General features: G+C 42.6%; 1 long non-coding RNA gene across 2 annotated transcripts in view; it reads left to right on the top strand.

The window, feature by feature from the left end:
* The first annotated feature begins 308 nt into the window (after positions 1-308).
* The window catches only part of LOC139081640 (uncharacterized), a 55,832-nt gene continuing 32,674 nt past the window's right edge, over positions 309-23,466 (top strand). For both annotated transcript variants that reach the window (XR_011536794.1, XR_011536793.1), the window contains exons 1-3: positions 309-427; positions 10,258-10,316; positions 21,106-21,202. This is a non-coding gene — a long non-coding RNA (uncharacterized lncRNA). The remainder of the gene's footprint in view (positions 428-10,257; positions 10,317-21,105; positions 21,203-23,466) is intronic.

Genomic DNA, 23,466 nt, shown 5'->3' on the forward strand with positions numbered 1-23,466 from the left:
CCAGTTCATAATCATTTAGACCTAGTCCATTAGTCACCTCATTTTTCACTGAAACTAGTTTTCTGGGATCAGTTGGACTCTGATTAGAAATGTTATGCATTCACATCTGGCAGACTTGGGAAGGAATCTTATTGTGAGTAATGAACAAGTCCCAAAAACAAGGTGAAAGAAATCCTGTCTCTAGTTAGGTGCCATCAATTAGACAGGATTGGGGGAAATAGTGACAGCAAACAAACGAAAAACAACTTTTGAAGCACTCTAGACTCTGGCTCTGTCAGAAAGTTCTAGAGTTTCCGGGCACAATGAAACCACAGTGACCCAGATGTTGAGAGGCCTCAGTGCAGAAATAGAATGTACACAAAAGTCGCATCATACGCTGCCCACTGATAGACGTCGGGGTCCATGTTGAGTCCTGAGTAGGAGGCAGGTAAGCTCCAGAATGGCTGATGTGTCCAACCCATCATCTGCTGGCTGGGCCTTGGCTCCTCTCACCAGCTGAGTGACCCTGGGCAGAGCACACAGGGTCTTTAAAAACAAGGGGGCTAACTGGTCACTGGTAATTCCATCCTAGTCCAAAGTTTTGGGAAATTCTGTTTTTCTTCATGGTTCAGAGTAAAGAAATTCAAAGACTTCATCAAAATGTAGAGGTTTTAAAGTATACTAGCACTAACTATGAAAGTCAAGTGTCTGTCCAGTTGTGTTCACAATTGATTTTCATGATCATTTCCTGGCTGTAAGTGGCATGAGGGCAGCTCCGTGGATCTGCCCTATTCGCACTGGTATCCTTGACACTTATCCCCTGGCACATGCCGGAAGTCAGGGACTGTTTGTGGAGTGCATTCCTGTGTAGGGTGTAGGGACTGTGGGCACTACCTCTGGATTCTATGGCTGAATGGCTAAATGTGCTCTGCCCCTTGACGCTAGCAGTGGAGTTCTGTGTGCGTGGTTACAACTGAACCTCAGAGACCACAGCTGCTGGTGGTAGCGCTGGAGACTGGCCAGTTGTTGGCTGGTGCCGTGACACAACCTCTCTCTGAATTAATTGCTTGCACATGTGTGCTTCTGGGCACCAGCCCAGCACCTCCGCCACGGCAGCAGTGCATTTCAGTTATTACTGCTCCATGCCCACAAGGGGCAGAAATACAAATGATCTACATGTAGCATATATTTTCCTTCTGCAAATCATAATAAAAAATAAAAATAAATATCCCTTCATCTGCAATCTACAGCTCACAAAGCCTTTTCAGCTACTTCATCTCATCAAAGTCAGAGCAGCACAACCCTGAAAGGCAGGCAGGGCAACCTTACTTTCTTTCCATTTTAGAGATGAGGAAACTGAGGCTTGTTAAGATGATCTGACTTGCTCAAAGTCACACAGATTGAAACTACTCACCAAGTAAAGATCCAAACCCAGGTGTCCTGGCTCCAAGTCAAATAAATACTTTTTACATTCATCTATGATACAGCAGTGTATGGAGCTTCTGATTTTTTAGGATTATTTCTGCACCTTCCAAGGCCTTTCTTCTGAGAATTATTCTGGGGACCTGCTGTCTACACCATCGGCAGCTGCTGAGATCCTAGGTCAGGTAGGAATGCGGCTGAGTCACAATTCTTGCACATCTTGTTGTCATCTTGTACTGATGAGTTTGAAATACGTCAATAAATCTAACAAGAGTCTGATGGGTGAATGCTTTTGGATTTTCTAGTGACTTCAGTGACCTCTCCTCAGAAAGGGAAAGGTTTTGGGGTTTTTTTCACTGATAATTTACGATTTGTCTCCTCATTTGGATATATATATATTTTTTTTACTCGTATGTGCCAGGCAGTATACTACACATTTGGTGTATATTATCTCATTCAATTTTTCTGGGAATTCATCAAAGATTGATATCATTTCATCTTTTAATCATGAAAACTCTAGTCCTGGTTAAGTAACTCTTCTACAGCAGTCCTGATTTTTGAGGCAATTTGACCTGTTTTAATATTCTTCTCTCCCTTTCACACTAAGAAGCAGCATAGACTACTGGTTAAGGTCTCAGTCATACAACCCGTCTGTCTAATTCTACCACTTACTCACTGTTATGACCTTGGGCAAGTTGCTTACACTGCTTGTTCCTCAGTTTCTCTGTAGTTAAAATGGGTTGATGGTAGCACCTTATTTCATAGGATTTTCATGAGGATTACATGAGACAACGTGTATGAACAACAGAGTTTTTTAATTTGCATTTTGGCCAACAGTTTTAACATACATACAAAAATAAATGTTACAAACTTGTTAACTTGGACATGAAAAACACTCTTGTCTGTATGTTAGCCTTTGGAAAAAGCATCTTGAGGTAACTTGTCACATCAATAATGCTTTAAGAATGACATGTTAGGACCACAAATCAAACGTGGTACAAGAGGTGTTAGTTATCTACTGCTACGTAACAAATGACTCTAACCCTAATCAGCTGAGGACAATAAACATTTATTATCCCACAGGTTCTGTGGGTCAGGAATAGGGGAGTCGATTAGCTGGGTTTTCTGGCTCAGGGTCTTCCATGAGGCTTCAGTCGAGGTGTCAGCCAGGGCTGCAGTCATCTCATGGCTCGACTTGGGGAGAATCTGCCTCCAGACCCGCTCGTGTGGGCCTCTCCACGTGACTGCCTCACAACATGGCAGCCGGCTTCTCCTGACACAGGCCGTCCAAGAGTGAGAGAGCAAGAACACTCAAGATGAAAGCTAGTCTCCTAATAAATTAATCTCAGAAGTGCCAGCCCATCACTTCTGCTCTATTCTATTCCTTAGAAGTGAGTTACTAAATGCAGCTCACTCTTGTGGGCAGGGGATCACACAATGCATGAAGGCCAGCACAAAGGGATGGTTGGGAGCCATCCTAGAGGCTGCTTACCACAGATGGGTAAATTGAAAGATCACAGAAGCCAAGCATGAGGTCCCTCTGAAAAGCATGGGTTACTTTGGAAGAATTTAGCTGACCAAAATTTAGTTCTTTGTGAAAAGCAATTTCTTGTTGATTCCTTAAATCAATATTTACTGTGTGCCAGGCTCTGCAGAGGATACAGGGATAAATAAGAGAGAGATGTCTCCACAGGGGAGCTCATTTTCTTTGTCTTTTCTCATATAGGAAATGCCCTTCCTGAGGCTCAGTGTTGGGAGAGAGAAAGACAGAGGGAGAAAGAGAGTTTTCAGACACTTAGGAAGTTGACTCAATTCACAGTAACAGAGAAAAGTGGAAGCAGTGACCAGGCATGCCTTGGAAGTAGCTGTTGAAAATTTAAAATTATAAAATCCCCAAGTATCTGGCACATCATTCATTCAATTTTTGATTCATTCAACAAATATGTATTGAGCTCCTTTGATGTACTCCACCATTCAAAGGCTTTGAATATACAACAACAAGCCTGACCTATTTCCTACACTTGAGGAGCTTACATCCTTGCAGACGGTGACAAGCAATAAACAAGTACATAGGTACTGATAAGTGTTATTGAGGAAAACAACAGTAAGTGAAGAGAGTGTTGTTCTACGGAGGGTGGTCAAAGAAATGAATTTTGAGTGAACACCAAGTTTAAGTGAGAGAGGAAAAATATGTAATTAGCTGAGTGCTTAGTGTTTGGAGAAGAGCAAGGGACGAGTGCAGCTGGAGAGAATGAGAAAGAAGAGAGTAAGAGGCGATTATGTCAGAGAGCTTCCTGGGGCAGATCGGGGAGGCCTTGCAGGCTGGTAAGGAGGGAGATGAGAGCCTCTGGAGGGTCTTAAGCAGAGGAATGACATGATCCCATTCACATTTCGAAAGCTCACAGTCGATGCTGTGGACTGAGATCGACTGGACCTGTGCGATCCGTAGTTTGCCATTCTTCCATTCGTGGCTCCTGTACTGGTTTGCTAGGGCCGCTGTAACAAAGTACCACAAACTGAATGCCTTAAACAACAGAAATGTATTGTCTTAAGTTCTGGAGGCCTCCAGAAGTCCAAGACAAAGGTGTCCGCAGGGCCATGCTCCCTCTGAAGGCACTAGGGAAGGAGCTGTTCCAGGGCTTTCTCCGCACTTCTAGTAGTTCCTTGGTTTGTACATAACTAACCTTCACATGGCGTTCTCCCTGTGTGTGTCCAAATTTCCCCTCCTATAAAGATATCAGTCGTAATGGATTAGGGTCCCGCCCTTCTCCAGTGTGACTTCGTCTTAATTAATTACATCTGCAATGACCCTATTTCCAAATAAGGTCACACTTTGTGGTATTGGGATTAGAATTTTAACATATGAATTCTGGGGGGACACAATTCCACCCATAACAGCTCTCTTCCTTATATTCTCAGATTACTAAAGAGCTTCCTAAAAAATACAAAAACTTCAGCAGAGATTGCTAGGGAGAGGGTACAGCATGGGAAGAGGAAAGTGTGCCAGAGGTTGAAACCACGCCTCTCCACAGAACATGTCCAGGGGCTGTCCTGCTCGGCTTCAAGGGGTGTAAATGAAGGCCAGACTTTGATAGAAATTAAAGTAGTGGCCACTAGAAACAACGCAACTTCTACTCATGTATTTTCTAGCTTCTCAGGCCATAAGCCCCAAGTGAATTACCCCTTTTTTCTCACCCTGTATGTCAGGATCACACATATTCTCACCAGGAGAGGAAAACTCCTAAGTACTTTTGCGTGATGAGCTTATTAGGAACAAGCAACCTATTTAAATGAATTAATGAAACACTCCTGAATTCTGTGCGAATTAGACCTGCATAAGAAGAAGATGGGAGGGAGGTGTGCTGGAGTTTTGTAAAGAGGTGGGAAATGCCCTCAGCATTTATTACACTTAGTGATGAGATATTGTTGCCTGGGTGGTTTGAAGGTTAAAATTTACATTAATGATATGTGATGAAACAAATCTACATTAATGTGGAAAAAAATTGTTTTCTTTACCTTTATTCAGTCTGTCTGGTCTACTCATGTTACCTGATTTATTTTGCATTTTCCTTAAAATACGGCACATAGTCTCATTTTTAAGGTCCTTCCTCAAAGACGAAATTGAGTAGATATCCTAGAGGGCATAAAGGAGAGGGAGGGATAAACCCTACATTAACGAACCTGGAATGATGTCTTGGCTGCCGCCCCATCAGTTCGAAGCCACTGAGCAGAAGGACCCAAACAAAAATCTGAGGGACTCTCTTGGGACTTCTCAGCACAGCCCTAGATACAATTAAAATTGTGCAAAAGCCAAACTTGAACTTGTAATCACATGGCAGGTTATTTTTAACATAATTAGCAGTTTCAAAGTTCTTAGGATGTTAAAAGTACACATTTTTTTCTAAGACAATTCTGCAATACGGCTAATGGGGTGAAAATAGCACAAGAATGAGTATAAGGCAAAGCAGGTTCTAGTCTTGGCTCCTTCCACTAACAAGCCAAGAGATTCTGAGTGGGATTTCTAATCTCTCTGAGCCTCAGTTTCCTCATCTGTAGGATGAAGGAATCATGTCATCTCTGTGCCTAAACCCAGTTTTGGCATTCTATCATTCTGCATCAAGACGTTCGATAAATATTTGGCCAGGGAATCAAATTTATAAATGGGACAGAGAACTAAGGCTCAAACAAAATTGGGGTGGACAACTTTGAAGGGCAGAAGACTTGAATCAGTCTCTTCTTAATATCTCCACTCCCTCCACTTGACTCCAAGTAAACCTCACCTCACCCAGACAATTGCAAGAGCCCCAACTGCTATCCTGGCTCCCATTTTTGCCCCCATCCAATATTTGGTTATATCATTTCATATCTTTTTTCAAAACTCTTCAACAGCTCCCATTTATGCAATGCATGTATTGGGTACTGTCCTGTATGCGTGGATGCTGGAGATATGTGGTGGACAAGACAGACAATTCTCTGCTCTGATAGAACTACTTTATATTGGCAAGAATGGGAGACAGATAATAAATGAACACACATGACATAATATCAAGAAGTAATAAATACAATGAAGAAAATCAAAGGAGAAGAAGGAGATAGTAAGAGGAAAGTACTGCTTTAGACATGGTAGCCATGGAAGGCCTCTTTGGGGAATGTTCGAACAGAGACCTGAAGAAGCTAGAGAAAGAGCCATGTGAATATCAAGGTGATGCACTGCAAGCAGAGCGAAGAGCCAGTGCAGAATCCTGGGGTGGGGTGCGCTTGGCTTGGAACTTCCAAGTAACAGCATGTGGATCTGTGTTTCTAGAACAGAGTGAACAAGGGAAAGGTTGGCAGATGATGAGTCAGAGAGCTAATCTTGGACCAAATCATCTAAGGCTTTGCAGATAATGAAAAGGACTTTAGAATTTATTTTTGGAAAAACCATTGGAGAGTTTTGAGCAGGGAAGTGACATGAACAGATCTGCTTTTTCAAAGAATCATTTTGGCTTATTGATGGAAGTTTTACTAAAGAGTGGAAGTGGAGAGATCATAAAAGCACTATTGTGTAACCTGGGTGAGAATGCGGTGGCTCATACAGGGATGATATCACCGCATGTGTGAGAAGTATTGAAATTTCAGGTATATTTTGAAGTCAGTGCTGGCCTTGCTTATAGCTTGAATGTGGAATGATGAGAAAAAGGGAATCATTAAGGCTGATGTCAACATTTTTGGCTTAAATGATGTTTAAGCATGTACATGGAGTTATACACGCGTGGGGAAAGATGAGCAGCTGATTTGGGAAGGGAGGTGAGAAATCAGCTGTTCAGTTCTAGATACACTAAGCTTGAGATGCCTGTTAGCCATCTAAGCACAGATATCCAATAATCAGTTGAGTATGTGTCTGTAGTTTGAAGAGAGGTTGAGGCAGGATAATTGAGCAGCATATCTGAAGTCATGGGACTAAATGAGATCATTTTAGCAAACGTGTGTGGCAGGAGAAGCAAGCCAATGACTGAGCCCTGGGGCACTCCAGTGTTTACAGTGCAGGTAGAGAAGGAGACTCCAGCAACGGAGATAAATCACAGAAGACCATCCACACGCTTTCCCCACCACACCTTCTAATCTACTTGCATCTGCACCAAAAGCCTTCCCTCTTTTTGTCACATAAACTCTCCCTGCTCTGGTCCAAAGCCACCAATTCACTTACACGTGGAATCCCATTCCTTTTCTTGTCCCCTAGGACGTCACTCCAGTCATGATCCTCTCTCCATTCTGCAAATTCAAATTTCATTTCTTTACCAGACCCTTCCCATCAGGATACAAATATCCTTCTTTTAAAAAAAGTAAATGAATAATTAAAAAATAAAAAGGAAAACCTCCTTTCCCCCCACCTCCCCCTTCAGCTATCATCCATTTTATGATATCCTCTAAAGCAACACTCCTCAAAACAGCTGACTGGAGTTGCTGCCATTAACTCTTCTGTTCTCTCTCGAACCTGCTCCAATCTGACCTCAGGACTCCACCAAAACCTCCTCCACAAACCTCTCCCTTGCCAAATCCAAAAAACAATGCTCAGAGCATTTAAATCGCTGATCACATCTCCCTTCTTGAAATAATTATTTCACTTAGCTTCTAGAATCCTATTGTTCCCTTTCCTATCTCACTAGCTATTTCTTCTTGGAGTCCTTTGATTCGTTCAAAAAGCATTTAGTGCCTACTATGTGCCATACTGTTCTTGCCACCAGAGATGTGGCAGTGAACTAGCCAAAGCCCTCGCTGTCATGGAGCACAGCACATTCTACTAAGTGGAGTCAACAATGGTGTTCTGGAAGTCAGATGAAGACGAGGTTTAAGAAGGAGGAGGTGATCAGCTGCACAAGTGATGCTGAGAGATCAAGTAAGACGAGGACTGTGAATTATCCACTGGATTTGGCAATTAGGGGTTTGCTGGTAACCCCGACATCATGAGTTTTAGTGAAGGGGTAAAACAAAACTCTTTTTGGAGTGGATTCCAAATAAAATGGCAGGTGAGGAAGAGGCTGTAGAAAGTGTTCTCGACTTCTTTCAAGACATTTTGAAATGTATTTCTCTTCCTTTTCTCTGAAACATTTCCTTGCACTCTTCATGTTTCAGGTATCAGCATAGATATCATTCCTCAGCAAAGTATTCTGACCACGGAGTCTATGTGGTTCCTCCTGTGTCATTTTCTCTCATGGGCCCACCTTATTTTCTCTCACTGCACTATCATGTTTATAATTATGGATTTAAGTGCTTGAAATTTAGTTATAATATCTGTCCCACTATTCTTCAAGTTCGTTAAGGCTGTTTTAAGCTCCACAAAATGAGTGCCTAGAGTGTTACTGGCACAATATATTTGTTGTCCAAATGAATTAATGAATGAATAAATGAATAGTTAGCTAACATTCTTTCTCTGAGGACATGCGGGATTGTGCCATATCAACTTGGCTAAGTTGAAACTACATTTTCCAGAATCCCATTCCCTTTAGGTCTCCAGAGTAGAGTTGGCAAAACAAGAACTTGTAGAAGATTTGGAAAGTAGAAGTAAAGCAACAGGCATTACTCTCGGAATGCCTTGCAGTCAAATACGTGGAGAACAGATCCAGAGGTGCCCAGGGGACTCCATTTGCCATTTCTCTTCTCCATTCATTCTTTACATAGCTCTTCTTTCAGATTACTAGACCTGACTCCTAGGTTCAAAACCAGAGGTTTGGCTATGGATCCACATAGGTGAAACTACACAGAGGCCACAGCTTCCCACAGACCTATCAAAAAGCTTCCCCTTTGCAGCTCCAGTAGGGTCTCTTAGATTTCCCTGGAAGCCTGGACTTGTCCATCCTGCACAAGTGCTTTAGGAGGACTGGTTGATGACTCCATCTTGGTTCCTCCAACATTCCTGTCTGGATGTAACTTCTAAGCCTTAGTACTTGCCACAATTATATAAGATCTAATTCTGTAATAAATGTCTTATCCCATAGCGGTCATAGTGGCTCTAGTTTCCTGATTAAACCTTGGTTATTGGTGTTGTTATCCGTGGGCTCAGCCACATGGAATTCCATTCTTCAAGGCTGATCTGACCATAGCCCATACTGAGTGCCCAGCGCACCAACAATGAGGACCAGTCCTGAGTGCCAAATATGGCACCATTTCCCAGACGTCTGATTACTTTGGACCACTTCTATCATGGAAGGGCAGTGCTTTGTTCTCCTTGGAATAAACACTTTTTCTGGACATGGATTTGTCTTCTTCACCTCTGCCAAAAATCACCATCTATGAACTTATAGAATGTCTTATTTATTATTCTACAGAGCATTGCTTCTGACCAAAAATTCATTTTGTAGCAAATTAATTCTGTAACAATGGTCTTATGTTCATAGAATTTACTGGTATTAGCATATTTTCCAGCATGATGTAGCAGCTGACCTGACAGAACTCAAGATTCAGTTATGGTTACAGCTAGCTGGCAACACTGAAAAGCTAGGGTAATATCTGCCAGTATGTAGTCTGTACCCCAAAACAGGGGCCAATATATGTTGCTGTTTTTCCCAAAGCAAAGATTTTCAGTTCTGGAAATCAAGGGATGGATATGGGAGTGGGTCCTTTCACAATGACCCTTAGTGGCCCCTTGGTGAAATTTTTGCTTCCCATCCCTTTAGTTTTGGGCTAAACTGATTAAGAGTCCTTAGTTCCCAAGACAGTAACGCTTCCACCTGGAGATTCAACAAATCCATTAAACTGGAAGTTAAGGCTTCCACCTGGCTTTCTTGGGCTCTTTGAGCCAGTGAACCAACAGGCAAAAAGGGAGGTTACTGTACTGGCACCTGACTATCAAGGGGAAATCAAGTTGCTGCTACACAATGGGTCAGGGAAGAGTACATCTAAAATCAGAGCTTCTCTGGGGGTGCCTGTTAGTATTCCCATAACCTGTGATAAAAATTAATGGAAAGTTACAACAAATCAAAATAGTAAGCTCCATTAATGTTCAAACCTTTCATACATGAAAGTTTGGGGACCCCCACCCAGCAAGGAACTTTGACCAGCTCAGAAAAAAGAAATATGGAATGAATAGTGGAAGAAGGAAGCTGGAAATACCAGTTATAATCACATGACTAGTTGCAGAAATGAGAAATGTAAAAGTGATAAACTCTTCTTCCTTGCTTTAATATAAGTATATTTGAATAGATAGATAGATAGATAGACAGATAGATAATAAATGATAAATAGATAAATAGGTAATACGGAGATGAATAGATAGATAGATAGGCAATTTAACCAATTTTTCTTCTATTCTCCTATTAACTAACATAACATGTGTTCATAGTGAATAACCTTACCCGGTATTTAATCTCCGTATTTAAGTTACAGGTATCAAAGTAGGAGTGTGACTCAACTAGAAGAGGAGTGAATGTCAACAAAAGGTGGGTAAAGGGACATAGGAGATTTTGCATATCTTCTTTCTGGGGGAGAGGTTGCATATTTTCAAATAATTGTACCATGTTAGTCAGAAGTATGATTTTGCTATTGTCTTTATTTAGAAATTAAATATGCTTAAAGAGGAATGTAAAGATGCCAAGTTGATAAGGAATGAACTGTGGGGCATTATGCTGTATTGGCTGGGTTAATCTGGGAAGCACATTTCGCAGAATCCCCTTCTCTGTATGGTTCTAAGTAAGAACCAACGATGGAACATGAGTGAGATCTGGAAGATAGAAAGGAAACAGTGGCCATTACTCTCAGAAGGTCTCATGGTTATATGGGTGGTGATGGATAGGCCCAGGAGAGCCCAACCGTTGCCAGCTTTGCCTGACTCTTCTTTACTCTGCCTCTAGCCCTTCTTCCTGTTGGCTGGCTCTATTGACCAACAGCAGTGACAGACCTAATACCAGATGCTTGACTGTGGATCCACAGAGGTGGTAGTTACGTAGAGGCAACAGATTCCTAGACCTTTCCACAAGCTTCCTTTGCATGGTCCCATGGCTAGATGTGTTTGGCTTCTCAGATATTCCTGCAAACTCTGACTTGCACACCTGCACCAGTTTCAGGAGGGATAGTTAGCGACTCATGTTCTGTTCCTCCAACTCCCCTTCCCAGACCCTCATCTCTGCTATTGTATGAGCTCTAAGCCCTATAATAAAGCCCTTGTCTCATAGCACTCATAGTGACTCTGCTTCCCTGACTGGGAGATTCATTGACTACCTAAAATTCTCCATGAATAGCTTTCACTATGTCCAACACCTAATGCCCTGAATATCCCTATATTTTGTAAAGCCCTGTCTGGTCTCATATGAGAAGAATCTAAGAGCTTTTGGTTCTCCTTCTTGAGATTGGTTACAAGGAGACGGGTAAGGAATGTATACTTTTTCTTTTATAAAAAGTCCATGTAATTTTGGATTTTTCATGTTAAGCTGCTAGGCATTGGAGGGATAGACAAGACGTTTAATGTTTATTGCACACAAGAGTCAGGAGTGCCAAAGACCTCCCGTAATCCACCTAATATAGTTATTATGACAAGTAAAAAATAAATATCCTTGCTAGTGACACTAACTATTCTTTATGAAATGTCTATTGTTATAGTTACTTCCTTGTTATTGAATGTCAGATTTCATAGAATCTACAAGAGCTGCATTTGTCACGGTCCCAGCAAGAAACACATGGCACATGAGTAATGGAGAGTTTAATGGAGAGACTGTTTATAGAGCTTAGGGTTGGGTTAAAGGAAACCAGTGAGGCTTGGTGAAGCATCTCTGGGCTAGCAACAGGGGAGAACAAATACCTAGGCCCAAAGAAGCAAGAAGAATGAGTGGTTTTAGGAACTTGAATTGCTGGAGGAAGCTGGAGGAGAGGGCCTGAAACAAATCACTGCCAACCTACAGCCCAACAGAGAAGGCTGGGGAATAAATACCTTTGCTTCAATGTTTCCCATCCTCCCACCTCTGCCAGGGCCTCCCACTGTCCAAACTCAGTCATAAGCCAGAGGTCAAGGGATGCTGATTGGTGCAGTCCGTAAAGATCAGCTTCCTATGGCCTATGGCATAGTGAAGAGTGAATCTAGGGGCAAGCAGAGAATGTCCACACAGGCTATGGCATCCAGATTTATAGGGGAGAAAACTAGTCTTATTCCAGATGTAACCACCATGCTATTACACCTTATTAGGGATGTCTTCCTGCGATGACATGCAAAAAGGGCACTCTTCACTCAGCAGGATGCAGTCAAATTCTTCATCTGTTGTGCATTAAGGTTAGCAAGATAGTAAGTATTCATTCAAGTGAAAACCACTTGGTTTGAATATTTGAAGTCTCTTGTATTTTGTCTTTCTTAAGATCCATGAGGACATAGATTTTTAATTTAGCTGCAGTGCATTAAAACTGGCCTGTTTTGGGATTCATACATTTGGGATGGCCCAGAAGGAAACATAGTAACTTTATTATAGTAATTTTATTAGGAAAATTAATTGAGGAGCACAAAACCCATCAATGATGCCTTCATAGTGACCCCTGGTATTCATAAATGAATTTAATTGGATATTGCCTCCTCCTCATTGACCACTGGAATTTTCATTGAGTATCACTGGATTTCAAATACCAAGTGATTCTCATCAGCAAAACAATTCAAGCCGTTTTAATCAGATAAATGATATTCAACAATCACAAAAAGTCTGTGGACTGGCTTGTGCTGAGAATTAACAAGGGTTTCCCTATGACAGTAGCACATGCAGCAGCCAGGCCTCATCTCCCTGCAGGCTGGGATTTCCTGTGGCAGAAAGCAGAAGCCTTGGATTCTGTCTGTCACTAGAAATAGTAGGCCACTGCTCTATCATTAAACCTCTGGAGTAACTTCTTTGTCCATGATGAAACTACTTGGTTACTGTCCTCTGATGTCAGGTTATAGCATCTTCTAACCATTTGATCTTTCTCCTACTTTATGCCTCTGAATAAGATCCTTATATCCAGGGCTTTTCTCTCCTTGCATAGCCACAGCTTTATTTGATGAGTGATTATAATAGGAAAGTCCTGGTAAAGAGAAATTATTTCTCAAAATTTCTACCAAGGTCTCTTCATGCAGAGGAAAGTGAATTTGTATTTCTGGTATTAGGAGGAAGCTTGGAAAGAGGGCGAAGATGGGTGCAGCCCATTGTAAACAGGAAATTCCTTTGAGGACTCATGTTTCATTGATGGAATTCATATGGATTTTTCATTCTATGTCAGATATCATAAAGTGTAGAAATAATAATTTCTGTAAATCTGAAAGAATTGTGGCTCCACGAAGATGTGACATATTTTTCTGTGGCCTTGTGTATTCCTCCACACCACTGTGGAATGTTATCTGCGAAGCATAGATTTTTACAAACAAAATTAGCAAAGATTAAACACATACACACACACTTTCATGTGCAAGACTCCCAGGATTATGAGGGTTATTGACCAATGGGAAATAAACTTTCTGGAAGAAAATTTATCAAGACCAGTCAAACACTCATATACTTTGACCCAGCAATTCAACATTAGGAATTTATCCCAGGAAATTAATCATGGATGTGCACAGATAGAGCTCCAGAGGTGTTTGTTTCAGGGACAACAAAATCAGAGAGAACACAAATGTACAAGAGTGGTGAATCTTCTTAATAAATTATGGGATATCCAAATGTGGGCCATCATACTACATATATGTTGCCTGATTGCCCAGCACTCATTTCCCCTTTCCCCATCCTAACAATATGCAGATTTTGTTGGGGTGTTTTACTTTTCATCCCCAGCACCCAGCCCATATACTTCAGGAGAGGACAAAACCCTCAGTTCAAGAAATTAACCCTGAGTGGTTAAGCCCGTTAGGATATGCCCATTCCTTGCACTATTATTGGTTCAGGGAAAGAGGCCTAAATCAATCAGCACAAGGCATTCCCTACAGTGCCTCCTTCTAGGACTGACTTTACCTCTATTTTATGCTTTTTCAATTTGGGAGGCTAGAAGGCTAAACACGGCACGTTCCAAACTTGCGACCAGGTTTCTCCCATGAAGTTCTCCTAGCTGAGTACATTCCTATGAGATTTGGAAGCTGGCAGAAGGCGGCCCCATCTTTCTGTGATAATGTACACAGACATGCTTGACTGGGGGCAGCTGCTAGCTTCTCAGAACCTGTTTCCTCCTCTGAAAAGCAGAGGTAGCATTGGGTACACTGCATGGAAACATGGAGGATGCAATTATATACTCTTTTTCAACATTTCTTTCCTGGATATTGTGACGTCAGTGTCACTCAACTGAGTGGTCTGAGAATTCTTGGGTACAGAATGGTATTTCTTTCAAGTTTTATTATGCCCAGAATCAGGAGGCTGTCTAAGGACCTGAGAAAGTGGGTTTTGGCATTCAGGTCAGAGCAGATCTGCTCAGACCTGCGTTATCCACACCAGGAATGTGGCTTCTTTATGAACACAGCCTGCTTCCGCTTGACAAATTTCCAGACAATAGAGATTCGATTTTCCCACAAAGGAAATGGAATAGGAACTCAGAAACCTGAGAGCTGTTCTTGGCTCTGATATTTTCTGACTGTTACCTTGACCAAATACATTCACCCCTCAGGAACTCAGTTTCTTCATCAGAAGAAAGAAAGCTTTAGAAAAGGTGTACTCTGAAGTCCCTTCCAATTTTAGAAGCACCATGTATTAGTGAGACAAAATGTTTGGAAGTTTTTATGCAAACTCAATCTTTATGCAATCAAAGGTCAACCCTGAAATGTTTTTATTTCAAACACATCTTTTTAAACATACCCTTTAATAAATTTGCCTTAAGGTACAAAGCATAAAAAATAACAATTAATGTGTATTGCACAGAAAGCAATGTCCAAGACATCGTGTAAATTGACCCCTACAACAATTGCTGATAGTTTGTCTTATTTGATCCCCAAATCAGCAGTTTTATATGGCTCAATCTACTAAAATCATTAACATGCAAAATTTTTAAATGTGTCGTGTTTTTGTTTCGAACATCAACAGATGAGGAAAAAAGCTGAGAATTTTATGTTTTTCTCTGACTTTGTGCACCAATGCCACAAATCTTTAGAATTATTTTCTTTTTTTGATGGGGGATGGTAGAAGAGAGAATGATACTACTGTATTTGAATTTCTGCAGAAGATAAAAATGTATCTGAGCTCCGTCTTTATCCTCTAGCCAGAAAGCTCTCCCAGCTCCTTCTCCCCTCTGGAGCGGAGTCTCCAAGCCGCCCGACTTGCACTCTGTGATACCCTGTCCTGCCCTAGTTTCCTGGGCATCCTCAGAGTGGCAGTCATTGCAGGTTATAGGACACTATGGGCAACTTGTTAGCTTACATCCTTTTAATCCGGTGCTTTGTCAGAGTAGGCGTAGAATCCGAGTCTATGTCAACAATGCTGGTAATATTAAAAGAGCAAACACTATATAGCACTTATTTGGTGCCAGGCACCAGTTGAAATGTTTTGTACATATTAAACCATTTCATCTTTGTTTTCCTATGAGAGCTGTGCTATGACCTCCCACTTTACAGATGACGAGACTGAGGAGCATCAAGTTTTCTTTACTTCATCAACATCACACTGCTAGCACGTGGCCCAGCCAGGACCCCAGCCTCTGCCATAACTATACTCTGCTGCTTCTCTGGTTAGGCTTCCAAATACATGATTAGCATGTTAGTGTCATGGCACGATTCCAGAGTAATTCTCAGGACAGGACTGTCACTTTCAATCACAGACAAGTGTACAACTGTACCTTGCGATGAATAAACATCTACTCATTCACCATATGTGTCTGCCCCAGTGCACCTGGGAACTCCCATGCTCCCCTGCATATCTTTGAGGGGATGGAGGTGTGAATCCTGCACCTGAAGCAGATCACAATTTCCAGGTTGGGGGAGGCAAATGTATTTTCTTCAAGTAACTTCTCCCTCTAAGATTCTTATGCATCCCTCTAGGGGTATCGCCATTTGGACCTCTACCCTAGATATTGATGAAGAACAGAATCTCTTTGAACTAGTTTGGTTGTTTTTCAACGTTTAGATGGATAAGAGAGTATCACGTTATTTAATAAATTGATAAGTAAAATTACTCCGTCTATTTTTATTTACCTAGTGTATCACTTATCTATCTACTCTAAATGAGAGAATCTTTAAACAGTAAACCCATAACAATCCTACATTCAAATGCAGGTTATTGTCTTCAAAGTCCCCCTTGGAAGGGCTCTGACCCCATTTCATTGCTGCTGCCTTTGTCCCTGAAAGGTTTGGAAATCTCACTGGTGACTGGTCTTCTGAGCTGATTCACGGACTGAGAAACCAAGCTGGTTATTTGATGGACGTTCCTTGTTCTGAGCATGGGGAACTTAGTCTTTCATTCAGTATGAGAAGAGCAAGCGAGGCGCTGTCCAGGACTGCCCCAGGAATTCAACTGGAGCTCTTGCTCATGACTCCTTCAAGAGGGGACCACTCATTGCAAATGGGGACACTAAAATTTTAATCGCCCCGGGGTCTGTCATAAGAACCTGTAGGTGGATGGTGGGCTATCTCTGGAACCTGGCTATTTTCCTGAGTTGCACTTTTGAGTCTGAGAAATTTGCATGTCTTTTTCCTTAGCAAGCAAGTTATTTTAAGAAAGGAAAATGCACTCACCCATTTAACATTGTAGTTTAAGGTAAAACTTTTGTCTTTCAGCAGGTTGGGGTTTTGTGATTTTTTTCACTTTACTTGTAGGGCAGCATCTCCTCCCCATTTATTCACAGAGGTTCTTTCAGGGACTGGCTGGGCTAGGTATTCCATTCTTAGGTCAGCAATGATTTTACTATTCTAAGAAGGCCTAAAAGGACATTATCTGATGATGTCCTTGGTGGCCCAGGCACAATGATTTGAAAACATGCCCATGGTTGTCCCTTTGCCTTCTTTATCCAGACTGGAGTCCTTTCACAGCCCCATCTGGAGCACTTGGCTCAGTGTTAGAGAAGGACAGATTCCTAGCAGATGGTTTATCAGAGGACCTGGCACATGGTTTGGCCAAGAAAACCTCGTTTAATGCCTCTGAGTTTGGGAAGCTTTAGAGTGAAGAGTAGCTCCAAGCCTTCTGCACAACCAGGAATGTTTTGCTTATTAGATTTTTAAAACGATGCTCACAGTAAATATCTAGACAGCAGCAGCTCTGGAGATCTGGCACCACAGACGGTCCCAAGCTAGTGTATCCCCTTATACTAGTTTTACGATATCTATAAAGTTTGGGGTAGGGCCAGAGCCTAAAAGGGCTAAGTTTTGGGATAGGGCTAACCCTAAAATGTATCTGGCATTTTGACAAGTGATATTTTAATTAAAAAAATGCAACTCTGATCAGCATGAAATGTCTTGAATGTCTAATCGGCTGCTTACAGTTAATACGTTCAAACCTACTCCTTCCAAATTCTTCCCCATCTCAGCTAATGGCAGCTTTATCCTTCCATTTGCACAGGGTAAAAGCTATTAGAATCATCCTTGAGACTTCTTTCATTCATACAAAACATCCCGTTCATCAGCAAATCTTGTCAACTCGACCTTCAAAATATGTATCACATTCAACTTCTCTGCCACAGCCCTGGTTGGAGCTGCTGTTTTCTATCGGCCAGATTGTTTCAGGAGCCGCCTGTCTGCACTTTCGCTCCCATCTTTACTCCTGTTCAGTCTCTTCCGACATAGCCTTCTGAGTGAGACTGCTAAAATCCGTGTCCTACCATGTCAGTCCTTTACTGAAAATGCTTCAGTGACTGCCCACTGCACAGATCGTGAATGCTCCCACAGGCCTGCAAGGCACTGTGTCATGGAGCCCTTTGTGTCTCTGCATTGATCTCTCACTGTTCTCTGGCTCCTTCTGTTCTAGTCACACTGGCCTCCTTTCTGGCCCATGAGCTCCCAAGGCATACACCCGTTCAGGACCTGTGAAGTCGCTCTTCCCTTTGCTGGAGTATTCTAGCCCCAAATATCCACCTTTCTCTCTCTCTTTCTTCTTCTTCCTCTTCCTTAATTTTTTCTATGGCATTTATCACCTTCAAATGTACTATATATTTTTCTCATTTTGTTTATTCTGTCTCTCTCTACTAGAATATACTCTCTCTACTCTCTCTACTAGAATATCTTAAGGGCAGAGAGTTTTGTCCCTCTTTTAAAAAAATATTATTTCTATTATCACCAGCACCAAGAATAGAGCATGACACAAATTAAGCACTAAAAAAATGGTTTTTGAATAAATGAATTATATATTTCCCAAATACATGTCAGGCACTGTGCTGATTTCTGTACATATGGTGGTGAACAAAACAGGCAAAGATCCATGACCTCATGGATATTAAAATCTAATGTGTAAGGAATATTTAATTAATTAATTAGACATGGAAATGAAAGAGTTGAAGCATTGGACAAACTGAAAAATGTTGGAATAAGCTGGAGAGTTGAGTTTGGGAAATGGCATTGTGAGACAGAAACCAAGCCATGTTGAGGTTTGGGGTGTTATCCTAACCATGGGATGCCATCGAAGGCTTTTAAGCAGGCAGTGACATAATCTCATGTGCATTTTGTAAAGTCCTCTCTGGCTGAAATGTGAGAATGGATTGGAAGAGGTCAAGTGTGCATGCGTGGAGATGTGATGAGTGGTGACTGCTATGGTGCGATTGAGAGATGACGGTCACAGGCTGGGGTCGTCTGCATTAGAGAGAAGGACAGGAAGCTAGAGCCTGTTTGAATAGGATTTGGTGGATTCAGGAAGTCAGGAAGTGAGAGGGGGCAAACCCCAGGTTCTGCCTTGAACAGCAGGTGTATGCCATTTCCTGAGAGGCACACTGAAATAAATAGGGTTTGGGATGCAAGTTGGTGAGAGTAAGAATGGGAGACGGTTGTGAGTGAGCTTCTGACACATTGAGTGTCACATATACATACACAACATCCCCGTGGTGACATTCCTGCTTAGGAGCAAGTCTAAGTGGAGCAACAGATAGAGAGTCATTAGTTTACAGATAGATGGTGATCCAAGTCATTGAGGAGGATAAGATCACAAGGAAAGAGTTAGGATGAATAAGGAAGGAGGACAGAGACAGAATGCCAGCTGACTCCAGTATTTCAAGGCCTGGTCACACAGGCAAAAAGGCCTAGTATGGGGTTAGGAGAAAAACATTGTGTCAAGGAAGCCAAGGCAAAGGAGAATTTTACAGAGGATGGTGCAGTCAGCTGTGTCAGATATTTTGATTAGAGACAAGCAAGGCAGGGACTAAAAGTGAACACCGGAATTAGAGACATGGAGGCTACTGGTGAAGGCAGTTTCCGGGGAGCACAGGAGCATAAGACATGGGACAGTGATGAGAGATGAAGGGAGGGTGAGGAAATGGAAGCAGGGGGTGGACACTCTTCACGAAATTTAGCTGTGAGAGGAGAAGCACACACGATCAGAGGGGAAAAGGGGCCCCAAGGAGCACATTATTTTTAAGGCGAGTGAGACTTAAGTGGCTGAAATATGTTTGCAGGAGGCAGTGGTCAAGGAGTAGCTGCATAAATAGCCGGTGATACTGTGATTTATATTTCTTATAAATATAATCAAAAAACTTTAATTTAGTAAATAATTTATTAAAAATATAAATTTAACAAATAATTCTTATAAAAATAATAAATATATAATAAAAATAATAAATATATTTGGTCATTCAGATATATCTTGGTCTTCATCCACCTTCCTTGCTCACAGCTCCCAAAACCCTTGGAATTCGCTGAACAATAAGAGCAATGGGAGCATCTTTTCTCATATTTGGTTTCTTGTTTTCAGTTCCTGAAATCTTTTCAGAGCCATAAAGGTGAAATGCGTGTCTTGTTACTGATAACAAGCCTCTTTCCACCTCAACTGGGTTTATGTTAATGAGGTGACTTGGAAAGCATCTAAGGATGGGGGCTGGTTGCCAGGGGAACCAACCACGTGACTAAAGGGTTGGCACTTTCAGTCCCACCCATCTCCCCCCACCCAGCTCCTCCTCTCCCTACCCACCTCCTGGGAGAGAAGAGGGGCTGGAGATTGAGTTCAATCACCAACGGCCAATGATTCAATCAATCATGCCTATGTAATGAAGACACCAGAAAAAATTCAAAAGGACAGGGTTCTGAGCTTCTGGTTGGTAAATGCGTGGAGATTGTAGGGAGTGGTGCACTTAGAGAGGGCGAGGAAGCTCCACGCCCTTTCCCCATACCTTACCCTGTGCATCTCCTCAATCGGGCTGTTCCTGAGTTATATCCTTTCATAATAAACTGACAATCTAGTAAGTAAAATATTTCTCTGAATTCTGTGAGCTGCTCTAGCAAATTAATCGAACCCAAGGAAGGGGTTGTTTTAACCTCCAATCTGAAGCCAGTTGATCAGAAGCACAGGTGACTTTGCAATTGGCATCTGAAGAGGCGGACAGTCTTGTAGGACTGAACCCTTAACCCTTGGGATCTGATGCTATCTTCCAAGCAGATAGTGTCAGAATTAAGCTGAATTGTAGGATACCTGGCTGCTGTCAGAGAATTGCTTGGTGTGGGGAAAGTCCCCCAATATTGGAATTGGTGATCAAAATTGTTAGTTGGTGGTCAGAAGTGGAATCAGAGTCAGAATAGTACAGCCATACGAAGATCAGAGGGTAAGTGTTCCAGCCAGAGAGAAAGGCTAAGGCTTAAGGCAGGATTGAACTTGGCCCCTTTGAGGAAAAGAAAGATCAGTGTGGTCAGAGCTTAGTGGCAAAGGGGCGGGGGTAATCTTGGAGAATTAGGCTGCTCACAGAGAGTCTTGATGACCATGGCGAGGATGATGTGTTTTATTCCAAATGTGACATTGAGCCATGGCATGGTTTCATCCAGGGGAGGTGGGAAGGAAATGAACACATCTGAGTGAATGTATCACCTGCCCGGGGGAAGGAAAGCAGCCTTTCCTCATCCAGCCTTAGAACAAAGTCCATGCCCCCTTCTGGCGTGCTCCACCGCCTTCTAGCCTAACTCCAGGTCTCCACAATGCTCAGAGAGTCTCTGCATCACGTCTTTAGAAAGAGACGAAAGAGAAGAAATAAACCACTTCACCCAGAGAAGACAGCGGGGGTGATTGATAGTACATCCTCCCTGAGAGGGTAGAACACAAGGACACAGAAGAATGTTTCTGAAAATGTAAGTCAGATCCTGTCTCTCCTTTTCTCAAAAGCACCCCCACATCCCTGTCTTGCCAACAGTGAAAATCAAAGTCTCACCTTGACTCATGAAGCCCGATGACTGCCCCACTCCCGCCTCATCTCCTCCTACTCTCTTTCGTCCAGCCATACTTGCCAGGTAAGCTCCTGCCTCCAAGACTTTGAACCTGCAGTTCCCTCTGCCTGGAATGCTCTTCCCCCAGGTATCCTCACGGTCCTCTCCCTCACCTTATACAGACTTTTGCTTAAATGTCACCTTTTCAGTGAGGCCTTCCCTGGATTCCACATCCAAATTTTCAATATGCCCAACAGATAGTGGTGACTAATTGTTGTACAACATACTGTGTATTTTGCTTCATTTTGTTTATTGTCATCTCCTTCACTGAAATTAAAGCTCCATGAGGGCAGATGCTTTGGTCTGGTTTGTATGCTGATGAACCCCTGTGCTTATGACAGGTCAGTGAGATTTAACTGTGCCTGACTGCCATTTTAGGAAGGAGACAGGAACACCACCTTGTCACAAGTGGTGGCTACATTTGTAACCCTGGCACATAGTAGACTCTCAGCAATTAATTGTTGAGTGAATGAATGACTGATGATTGGTCTTAGGTAGGAAAAAGGACATCTCTTCCTTTTGACAAGACAAAAGGAAGAAAGGATGGGGGCTTACTGATTTGTGGTGACTATTTGAGATGGTTCCTACCTAATGGCCTCTACTTTGTGAAGTGGCGAGTGAAGCTGGCAGTGTGGGTACAGTTAAGAAGTGTAAGGAGCAGGCAGGGAGCAGATTTGCAGTGATCACTGTGGGGAAAAGAAGAGTGAGAAGACTATGGAAAACAGAGCAATGTTAACAGGCAGTGCTGAGGACAAGGTCATGGGCGACCATGAGTTTACAGTGGTGCTAATGTGTCTGGTTGGAAAACGCCCTCCATCAGCAGTTGGAGGGCTAGATGCAGGCATGAAGAAGACATGGAATTTTCCAGGTGTTATGATGACTGGATAAGGGAGTTGCAGCTGCTGGAGCTGAAAATGTGGTCCACTGAATCTGAGCTGGATCAGTAGGAGGTACATATAGGAGGCAGATGCACTGGGGGCTGGTAGAGTGCTCCATAGACTGAAGTCATGGTTGTCCCACCTGTGAGGGCACAGCTTTGTCTGCTAACCTTATCAAAAGAGGCCATTCTTTGTCTCACCCCTGACATCCCTCAAGATTGGGAGGTGAGGCCACTTTCCCCAACCTTGATGCACTTGCTTGCTGTATTCCTTTTATTATTTCTCCATAGTAGACACAAATTGGTAGTAGGAATTGAGGGAAATATAGAAGTCTAAAATAACTTTGAGGTTTGTGTGTTATGACAGTTAGAGGTAGGTATCAAAGAGGTAGGGAATACAGGAATGGGACAGGGTTGGGGGGAGTAGATAATGAATTCCACTTTTTAACATGTTGAATCAAGATCCTTACAAGACACCCAGATGAAGGCAATCAGTAAATCCTTGGATCTATGACTCTGCAGTACAACCTACTAGCTGGGAGAGAAGAGTGGGTTGAAGACGGATATTTATAAATTACCCCTATATTGGTGGTGATTGTAATCAAGAGAAAAAATATGTAGAGCCAATAGACAGACAGGGTCAGGAAATGCTGCAGGGGACACCTGGATTTACGGGGCAGGTAGAAGAGTGTCCAGCCAAGAAGATTGAAAAGAAGATGGAAAAAACCAGGAAGGGTGTTGCAAAGACCAAGGGAGGAGAATTTTGAGAAGGAAGGAGGAGTCAAGAGGGACCAGTGCTGCAATGGATAAGGTGCCATGGGGACTGAAAAGAGAGGCTAATTGGGACTTTCATGAGAGGACTCAGAGGCAGTGACCACCCAGAGCCACAGGGACTACAGCCTCAGAGGGAGCACTGGTGGGGACAGTGGGGAATGTTCTCTGAATTCCACCTCAAGGCTCAAGGCTCCCTTCAGTTTTCATAAGTCAAATGAGGAAGTTGGACTAGATGACAGTTAAGTTCCTTCTGGTTCTAAAATTATGATTCCCAGTTCTTTTGCAGGAATGAGAGCCAAGAACAACAAAAAATGGCTCCCCCCTGGGGACTTTTAAGGCTGGTTCACTAAAGCAGCCATATAAACAGCCTAAAGTAAAGAGACCTTCATCTCACCAAGAGTCTTTGCTGTGAGTCAAGAGCATATAAACACGCGTCCCTGATGGAGGGATGTGCTGGATCCAAGCCCCAGTGTACTGCCCTCTGCCCGCCATGAGCCTACCCCTGGAAGCGCTGGGCCCCCGCCGGCTTTCCAATCTTTGCTCACCATCAGAAGTGGCTGCCACGTGGAACACTGAGCTCCTGTGTGAGGCTAGATGACTGCTTGTCCAAGAATTTGTTGGAAAAATTCAGGCAATT

Source organism: Equus przewalskii, unplaced genomic scaffold (genome assembly GCF_037783145.1).
Source record: "Equus przewalskii isolate Varuska unplaced genomic scaffold, EquPr2 ChrUn-13, whole genome shotgun sequence".
Classification (NCBI taxonomy): domain Eukaryota; kingdom Metazoa; phylum Chordata; class Mammalia; order Perissodactyla; family Equidae; genus Equus; species Equus przewalskii.